The sequence below is a fragment of the Thalia democratica genome, unplaced genomic scaffold (assembly GCF_965202585.1).
Source record: "Thalia democratica unplaced genomic scaffold, ktThaDemo2.hap1.1 HAP1_SCAFFOLD_828, whole genome shotgun sequence".
Lineage (NCBI taxonomy): Eukaryota > Metazoa > Chordata > Thaliacea > Salpida > Salpidae > Thalia > Thalia democratica.
This window is the reverse complement of record NW_028139790.1, coordinates 25,001-35,000: the sequence shown is the minus strand read 5'-3', so window position 1 is coordinate 35,000 and position 10,000 is coordinate 25,001. Positions and strand designations below refer to the sequence as shown.

Genomic DNA, 10,000 nt, shown 5'->3' with positions numbered 1-10,000 from the left:
CGGTTAATCTACACGCGTTTAGAAGCCGTAAAAAAATATTTTCGACTTTGTAATGGACCAAACAAAAAATATAGAAAAAATTATCGAAAAAAAAAATCTTTTAAAACTTACCTTACGTTAGTCCTTATGCGTTGCGAAGCTCAAAAAAAATATTTTCGACATTATAATAGAACAAACAAAGAAAATAGAAAAATTTTCCAAAAAAATAAAAAGTCGAAATTCGAAAAAAGAAGAAAAGTGGTCCTTTTCTAGGAGTTTTTTATTCCCAAAAAATGGGTTGATGTCCCCGTAACCCCTAAAAAAAGGGGGTCGAAATAACATTTTTTCATCATGCTTCAAATGGGCTGAAAAATTTTTTACGGGGTCTCTGGACCAAACAAAAACGATCTGTCGAGTCAGAATTCCGAAAATCGAAAATTCCCGAAATTTCTGTACTTAAAAGGCGGGGCGCCCACTATCGACAAAAGTGTGCCAAAACCCACAAACGTTGTGTTACGCGCGCTAAGATAAACACAAGCCTGATTGCTGAAAATGTATTCTATTTGAATAAGGTAAGTATCAACATCAAGGAAGCAATTCCTTTATTATAAACTCATACTCTGATATGCGCTAATATTGCTCGTGAATTGTTATTTAGTTTAAAAATATAATTTATATTACTTTTATTTTATTTTAATTCTATATAATAACTATTTTATATTTTTATTAAAAATTTTCTTGTTCAGTTTCTAAGCAACCACAGTTACGTTTATATGTTTAATTCTATTGTATTCTATATTTATCGATAATTTAATAAATGTTTTAAAAGACTATTCTGGTTTTCCACGCTCTCTTCAAAAATGTGAGTTCTTTTAATTCTTCCACTTAATTATTCATTTTAAAGTAAAACAACTAGTTATACATATTATTATATTATAATGTATGTGTATTAGATACTATTATTTTATAACATAAACATAGATGAGTTATTAAATTAAACGTCAAATATTTTATTACCTAAAATTAAGTTAATCGTAAAATCTGATGTAGTATGAGATATTCTTTAGAAACTAACTATAAATATTCTTGAAGTAAAACAAAACCATCTATAAATAGAACAATGAGAAATAGTAAAACAAACTAAACACAACATGTTTATTTTAACATTGTTTTTTATTTAGTTTAATCACTTAATAAACTTTACTTCTAATCATAGTATTTAATATAGAATATAGTTAACAATCTTTTAAACAAAGTCTTAAATAAAGTTACAGGGAGTAATTGTAATTAAAACACCAAAAAAAAAGGTTTTAATAAAAAAAATACTTACATCAAGTTAAAATTTTATAAGGATTAATTTTAAAATATCAAATTGATTGTAAATCAAGTGCAAATAGGTTTTTTAAACAAACCGAAGGGTTTATAAAGGCTTGTAAACGCTTTCAAACGCCTACGACCATACCACACTGAGCACACCCCATCTCGTCCGATCTGGGAAGTTAAGCAGTGTCGGGCGTGGTTAGTACTTAGATGGGTGACCGCTTGGGAATACCACGTGCCGTAGGCTTTTGCTTTTTGAATTCATCTTTTTTGTACTATTTTTCTTTCTGACCTATTTATACTTATTACTCGTTTATTTACATTTCTTTAACGCTTAAAAGAAAAGTAAATTCTAGTTATTAGCAAATAAAAACGTAAGCCAATCAGATAACGTTATTTGCTGTTTAAACCAATTAGAGCGCTAAAAAAGTGGTTTGACCAGTTTGAGATATCGAAAAAATAATGGCACCATCTTGTAGAGTACAATTTTCTGAGTTAAAATTAATACAATTAGTCTTTTATACTAAAACTTAAAAGTTTTTTTGTCCAAAAACAAATAAAAGCGTGGCTACTTGAAAAATCAAACGAAAATAAATTTTGCACTTTTGTATTGTGAGTCATAATAAGTTATTTACTGTTACCAACAGATACTAGCAAAAGCTTTTTAAAGTTTTGTATTAACTTAATGTATTTGTAATTACTTTTACTTAATAGAAACTATTGAATTACGTTTACTTAGTTTACTTTTGTATGTGTATTAAATATATAGCAATTTTGCTTGAACTTAAATAAAGATTATTAAACTATTAAAAGAAAACTATCAAAGTTTACTAACTCAAAAGCTAAATCTTAGTTATATTGTTATAAACATTTATGTTGTAATTTACTAATAACTAAATGAGTTTATTTCAAACAAAAAGAATTAAATAATGTTATGTTATGTCAAGCCTACTATATGAGGTATATAGGTATATAAGGTATACAAGCTTATGTTTGAAAGTTATAATAATTAAAATAAAAATAAATATTTAGTTGGTAAAATTTGTATTTAATATGCTTTGAAATTAGAGTTAGTATAGATGTTTTTTTTTAAATATAATAAATATAAGTATTTAGTTACTAATAATAAACTAAAATACCAATTTTGTAGTTATTACAAAAAAAAAAACTTATCTTACTTAAAGTTCACTGTAATTGAAACATTATACAAAAGCTTTATAATTATAAGCTTTGAATAATTCTATTTGAATAAATAATAGATTCATAACTATATTCATGTTTGCATATTTAAATTATAAAAAGTTAGTGTTTTGTGTATTGACTTTATGATTATTTTATTTTAGTAACTGTTAGTTTTATACTTTAATAAAAGAAATATGGTTAACAAGTAAGTTAAAAATGAAAGAAGCATAAAAAAACACACTAATTAACTGCTTATTCAATAGTTTGATTATTTAATTATTTTTCTGTTATATAGTTTAATCGTATTGTATAAAAAATACAGAGGTTTAAAGTAAGTTTGAATAAAAATAAAACAAAACATATAATATAAGCATTAGTTAAAATACATAGTTTTTTTTTCTAAAAAAATTTAATTCTTTAATAATAAGTAGTAATTTAAATAAAAAATAATACAAGTAAAGTTATACAATATATATACTATAGTTTGTCAAACTAGGCAAACACTACTAGGCAAAAAACAAACTAGGCAAAAAACCTACAAAGTAGGCCACCACTACAATCCTATGTTCCAACTGGAAATTCAATGAGATCGTTACTGTACTTGTGATGAACGTTGATAATCCCCAAGATTGTAAGTCGAAGGCCTTACCCAACCTAACCAGCGCACTGGTTTTCTTACAACTGAATTAATCAACATTTATTATTGAATATAATCATTATTGATAGATAGAGGAATGTTGACAATCAACAACAGATTGTAGGTCAAAGGCATTACTCGACCCAAGTACCCACAACCTAGATTGAACAACATTTATTAGATAGATTTGTTTAATGATAGATAGAGGAATATTGTCAATCCACAACAGATTGTAAGTCAAAGGCATTACTCGACCCAAGTACCCACAACCTAGATTGAACAACATTTGTTAGATAGATTAGTTAGATAGATAAATAGTACAGTATAATCTCAAAGAATTTGAAGCCCGAACATTGAACGATAGTGGTGTTTCGTGACGACTAGCGGGATTCGATCTTACAACCTTCTGCTTATGAGTCAGCTGATAAGACCACTGACCCACCGCGCCACGACAAAGATAAAGAAATATTTTGCTATATAAATAGGTTGATTTTTATAATTTTGTTATACAGTGTCAATTACAGTGAACTTCAAGTAAGATATACAACAGTATATATATTTCCGAGTCTGACTTTGAGTACTTTTTATATATTATTAACAAGATTTTTTAGGAGTAATATCTGTTTAGTTCTTTAATATATCTTTAAAATAATAATATTTTTTAAGGTGTTTAAAACTTTTAGAAGCTGTATGTAATGTCTTTTAGTTTAATAGTTCTTTTAAATTAGTAAAAAAAATAAACATGGTTGAGTTATCAAATTAAACAAAATAGAACGTCAAGTATTTAATTACTAAAATTAATTTAATTAAAAAAAAATCTCAGGTAATCTAAAATGTCAGGAATTATTTAAAAATAAATATAAATTTAAAACTTATTATATTGAAAAGATTGATGAATAATACTCTTGAATGTATGCAATGTTTGTATTTGTAATGCAATAACATAAATGGATAGATCAATGACAAATTGTAAACATATTGTATTATTTTATTTTACGATTTTATTTTATTTATTTAATAATTCAATAAACTTTACTTCTACTTTTCCTGGTCTTAGGTAATTTATAGATAACAATTATTTAAACAAACACTTTTGTACAGTTACAATACAGTTTTAGTACAGTTTGGGAGTAACTGTTGATTAAAAAAACAAAAAAAAAGTTAATTCAGGTTAAAATTTTATAAGGAATAATTTTAAAATATCAAATTGATTGTAAATCAAGTGCAAATAGGTTTTTTAAATAAACCGAAGGGTTTATAAAGGCTTGTAAACGCCTTCAAACGCCTACGACCATACCACACTGAGTACACCCCATCTCGTCCGATCTGGGAAGTTAAGCAGTGTCGGGCGTGGTTAGTACTTAGATGGGTGACCGCTTGGGAATACCACGTGCCGTAGGCCTTTGCTTTTTGAATTCATCTTTTTTGTACTATTTTTCTTTCTGACCTATTTATACTTATTACTCGTTTATTTACATTTCTTTAACGCTTAAAAGAAAAGAAAATTCTAGTTATTAGCAAACAAAAACCTTAGCCAATCAGATAACGTTATTTGCTGTTTGCTTATTTGCTGTTTAAACCAATTAGAGCGCTAAAAAAGTGGTTTGACCAGTTTGAGATATCGAAAAAATAATGGCACCATCTTGTAGAGTACAATTTTCTGAGTTAAAATTAATACAACTAGTCTTTTATACTAAAACTTTAAAGTCTTTTTGTCCAAAAACAAATAAAAGCGTGGCTACTTGAAAAATCAAACGAAAATAAATTTTGCACTTTTGTATTGTGAGTCATAATAAGTTATTTACTGTTACCAACAGATACTAGCAAAAGCTTTTTAAAGTTTTGTATTAACTTAATGTATTTGTACTTAGTTTAAATTAATAGAGTTTATTTGGTTTACTTTATTATGTGTATTGAATGTGCTAGTATCTAAAAATAAATACAACTAAAACAAAACAAACAAGGAGAGTACTTGAATAGAACCAACACAATTTACAGACCAGTTGTGTACTAAATTTAAAGAAATTCTGAATAGTGAATATGCAATTATTATTATAAGTTCAAAGTTCACTTTAATTTAAATTAATGTATTTTGTAAATTGGTTTTATTTAATACGATAGTAGTGAATTACTTTATTTAATTTACTTTAGTATGTGTTGTATAACTTTATTTAAACCAGAAGCAAAACGGGATTATACTTTCAATAAACTACACAATTTACAGACCAGTTGTGTACTAAATAAAAAGCTATTGTGAATGGTGAATATGCAATTATTATTATAAGTTTATAAGTTCACAGTTTACAAAAGCTTTAGAATTTAGTTACTATTTTGTTCATATTTGCATATCTAATTTATGAAAAGTTAGTGTTATGTGTATTGGCTTTTTAATTTCTTTATTTGTAGAACTGTTAGTTTTATATTCTAAAGAAACATTTTTAAATAAATATGTTTAACAAGTAACTTAAAAATGGAAGAAATATATTGTATATATTGAACTATTTATATTTATTCTAGCTATTTGCTTAGTGTATTTATTAATGTGATTATTTTATTTTGTTGTTTGTCTTATAGTTTAATCGTATTGTGTTGAAATATATATATAACAAATACAGAGGTTTAAAGTAAGTTTAAATGAAAATAAAATAAGACATATAGTTGAAATATAAGTTTAAAAAAATAGTTTTTTTTTTTTTTTTTTTCTTTGTTTGTTTGATTGTTTGTTTATTATATAATCGCGACGTGTCATTTTATTACTTTTAAGCATACTAAATATAATAATAGGTATAGTTATAGGAAAAATTCAATTAGTTTCTAATGTAATAAAAAAGTTTATTTCCACAAATAAATAAATACCTGAAAAATCAAATGAAAAATAAATTTCGCACTCCTGTATTGTGAGTCATAATAGGTTATTTACTGTTACCAACAGATACTAGCGAAGGCTTTTTAAAGTTCTATGTTAATTCAATGTATTTGTACTTAGTTTTATTAAAATGACAGTATTGATGGTTACGTTTATTAAGTATGTTTATTTAACGTTATGTAACTCAAGTAAAACCAGAAGCAAATAAGGAGACTACTTTCAATAAACTACACAATTTACATACCAATTGTATACTAAACTTAAAGCTATTCTATTTTATTCTTGATAGTTATTTTAAAGTTATTAAATTATACAAATGTATTTTGTAAAGTAGTTTTATAAAGTTACTATAGTTTATTTAACTTACTATAGTATGTGTTATATAATTTTAATTAAACCAGAAGCAAAAAGGGAGACTACTTTAAATAAACTACACCATTTATTGTTATATATAACTCTAATAAAACCAGAAGCAAAAAGGGAGACTACTTTAAATGAACTACACAAATTAAAAATATATTATTATTTATAAATCAATCGTGTTGTGTTTCAAAATACATTTTTCAAATAATGTTTTACAAGTATTTATCAGTTATTTAGTTTTCTTTTTATAGTTTAGCCGTATTGTTTTATTTATTTGTTATTATTTTTATTTAATTGTTTGCTTATTATATTTATCGCCATGTGCTTAAAAAATAAAACAACTATAAAGGTTAAAAAAGTAAGTTTAAATAAAAATAAAATGAAACATACAAAATAAGCTTATGATTTTTTATTATTATTATTATTATTATTATTATTTTTATTTTATTGTTTGTTTATTATATCTATCGCCATGTGCTTAAAAAATAAAACAACTATAAAGGTTAAAAAAGTAAGTTTAAATAAAAATAAAATGAAACATACAAAATAAGCTTATGATTTTTTATTATTATTATTATTATTATTATTATTTTTATTTCATTGTTTGTTTATTATATCTATCGCGATGTGCTTAAAAAATAAAACAACTATAAAGGTTTAAAAAGTAAGTTTAAATAAAGATAAAATGAAACATATAAAATAAGCTTATGTTTGTTTTTTTATTTTACTTTTATTAAATTGTTTGCTTATTATATTTATCGCGATGTGCTTAAAAGAATAGAACAAATACAAAGGTTTAAATTGTAAGTTTTAAATAAAATAAAATGAAACATACAAAATAAGCTTATGATTTTTTATTATTATTATTATTATTATTATTATTATTTTTATTTCATTGTTTGTTTATTATATCTATCGCGATGTGCTTAAAAAATAAAACAACTATAAAGGTTTAAAAAGTAAGTTTAAATAAAGATAAAATGTAACATATAAAATAAGCTTATGTTTGATTTTTTTATTTTATTTTCATTTAATTGTTTGTTTATTATATTTATCGCAATCTGCTTAAAAAAATAAAACGAGTATTAAGGTTTGAAAAGTAAGTTTAAATAAAAATAAAATAAAAATATAAAATAAGCTTATGTTTTTTTTTTTTTTTTTTTATTATTATTATTTTTATTCAATTTTTTGTTTATTATATTTATCGCAATGTGCTTAAAACGATAAAACAAATATAAAGATTTAAAAAGTACGCTTAAATAAAAAATAATACAAATAAAGTTTATTTATAATAAATATATATATATTTAAAACATTAAAAAAAGTAGTTTATACATATTTTTTTTTATTTATTTCTTTTAAACATATTAAATAAAGTATAAAAAAGTATTAAAACATTTAAACGTAGCATAAATAAGCTTAAAACATTAAAATAATCGAAAAGAAACAAAGAAATTGAAAAAAATCGGAAAAAATCGGCAAAAAAAGTTCAACAGCAACATTTGAGCATCATACACGTATGCATTACTTTACACTAGTGAGAGAGACGTGTTTGTGCGTTCGGTCGACTTGACGAGAAAGCGGGCTTAAAGCATTACTGTTTAGCACCCGAGGCGCGGCTATTGCAGCGGCGGCGAACGTGCTATGTAAACGCATTGGAGCAGCGTATGAAAAACTACAAGCGTCCAGCGGCGGTAGGCTTATAGCTTTGCGAAGTCGTCGAGACGAGTAGCCGACGCAGGCAGGCACGGCTCGAGGCGGGTAACTGCAGCAGACAGATGGCGTGTTGCTGCTGACGAGTTAACCGGCAGAAGGCAAACGGTTGGTCGGGAGAAAGAACAGTCAGTTGTATAGCTGCATGCTGCAGTCGACGCGGGCTGGCGCTTTAAACAGCAAAAGGCCGGCGCCGACTTTCAGTAACGTTCGCAAGGCTTTTAAGCCGAGTGATAGAAAAGGTCTGTATTTATACAGTAAAAACGCTCAGTCGAGCAACGGGTTTAAACGCCCTCGGATAGTTATCTGGTTGATCCTGCCAGTAGTCATATGCTTGTCTCAAAGATTAAGCCATGCAAGTGTAAGTACGAGCTCACGTACAGTGAAACTGCGAATGGCTCATTAAATCAGTTATGGTTCATTTGATTGTACGCTTTTACATGGATAACTGTGGCAATTCTAGAGCTAATACATGCGTAAAGCGCCGAACTGACGTGAGGCGCGCATTTATCAGACCAAAACTAACCGGCTTTCGGGTCGTTACAATGGTGACTCTGGATAAGCTTGCGGATCGCACGGCCTAGTGCTGGCGACATCTCATTAAAGCAACTGCCCTATCAACTATCGTCGGTACGGTATCGGCCTACCGAGGTTGTAACGGGTGACGGAGAATCAGGGTTCGATTCCGGAGAGGGAGCCTGAGAAACGGCTACCACATCCAAGGAAGGCAGCAGGCGCGCAAATTACCCATTCCCGGCTCGGGGAGGTAGTGACGAAAAATAACAATGCAGACCTCGTACGAGGTCCTGCAATTGGAATGAGTACACTTTAAACTTTTTAACGAGTATCCATTGGAGGGCAAGTCTGGTGCCAGCAGCCGCGGTAATTCCAGCTCCAAAAGTGTATATTTAAGTTGTTGCGGTTGAAAAGCTCGTAGTTGGATATAGGGACGGCGAGGTTGGTCGGTCGAAAGGCTAGCACTGGCCTTGTTGTTCTTGTTGGTCGGTGCCTTCGCGGTGCTCTTAACTGAGTGTTGCGGTGGTCCGGCAAGTTTACCTTGAAAAAATTAGAGTGTTCAAAGCAGGCTTTACGCTTGTATAATGTTGCATGGAATAATGGAATAGGACCTCGGTTCTATTTTGTTGGTTTTCGGAGCACGAGGTAATGATTAATAGGAACGGACGGGGGCATCCGTACTGTGCCGTTAGAGGTGAAATTCTTGGATCGGCGCAAGACGAACGACTGCGAAAGCATTTGCCAAGAATGTTTTCTTTAATCAAGAGCGAAAGTCAGAGGTTCGAAGACGATCAGATACCGTCCTAGTTCTGACCTTAAACGATGCCGACTAGCGATCGGGCAGTGTCGAACTTAAGAACTGTCCGGCAGCTTCCGGGAAACCAAAGTCTTTGGGTTCCGGGGGAAGTATGGTTGCAAAGCTGAAACTTAAAGGAATTGACGGAAGGGCACCACCAGGAGTGGAGCCTGCGGCTTAATTTGACTCAACACGGGAAATCTCACCCGGCCCGGACACAGCGAGGATTGACAGATTGAGAGCTCTTTCTTGATTCTGTGGGTGGTGGTGCATGGCCGTTCTTAGTTGGTGGAGCGATTTGTCTGGTTAATTCCGATAACGAACGAGACTCTTACTTGCTAAATAGCTGCTCGACCCATTGGGTCGGAGACAACTTCTTAGAGGGACTAGTGGCGTTTAGCCACACGAGATTGAGCAATAACAGGTCTGTGATGCCCTTAGATGTTCGGGGCCGCACGCGCGCTACACTGACCGGATCATCGTGTGTTCCCTAGGCCGAAAGGTCCGGGTAATCCGTTGAACCCCGGTCGTGCTAGGGATAGGGACTTGCAATTGTTTCCCTTGAACGAGGAATTCCCAGTAAGCGCGAGTCATTAGCTTGCGTTGATTACGTCCCTGCCCTTTGTAC

At 29.4% G+C, this 10,000-nt stretch overlaps 3 non-coding genes across 3 annotated transcripts in view; all 3 read left to right on the top strand.

Moving 5' to 3' along the window:
- The first annotated feature begins 1,427 nt into the window (after nt 1–1,427).
- Nucleotides 1,428–1,546, top strand: LOC145847149 (5S ribosomal RNA). The gene has a single exon (XR_014371094.1). It is a non-coding gene; the product is annotated as a 5S ribosomal RNA (ribosomal RNA).
- A 2,855-nt stretch (nt 1,547–4,401) lies between these two features.
- LOC145847141 (5S ribosomal RNA) lies at nt 4,402–4,520 on the top strand. The gene has a single exon (XR_014371086.1). It is a non-coding gene; the product is annotated as a 5S ribosomal RNA (ribosomal RNA).
- Nucleotides 4,521–8,363: 3,843 nt separating this feature from the next.
- The window catches only part of LOC145847140 (small subunit ribosomal RNA), a 1,808-nt gene continuing 171 nt past the window's right edge, over nt 8,364–10,000 (top strand). Inside the window, exon 1 of the ribosomal RNA XR_014371085.1 lies at nt 8,364–10,000. This exon is cut by the window's right edge and continues 171 nt beyond it. This is a non-coding gene — a ribosomal RNA (small subunit ribosomal RNA).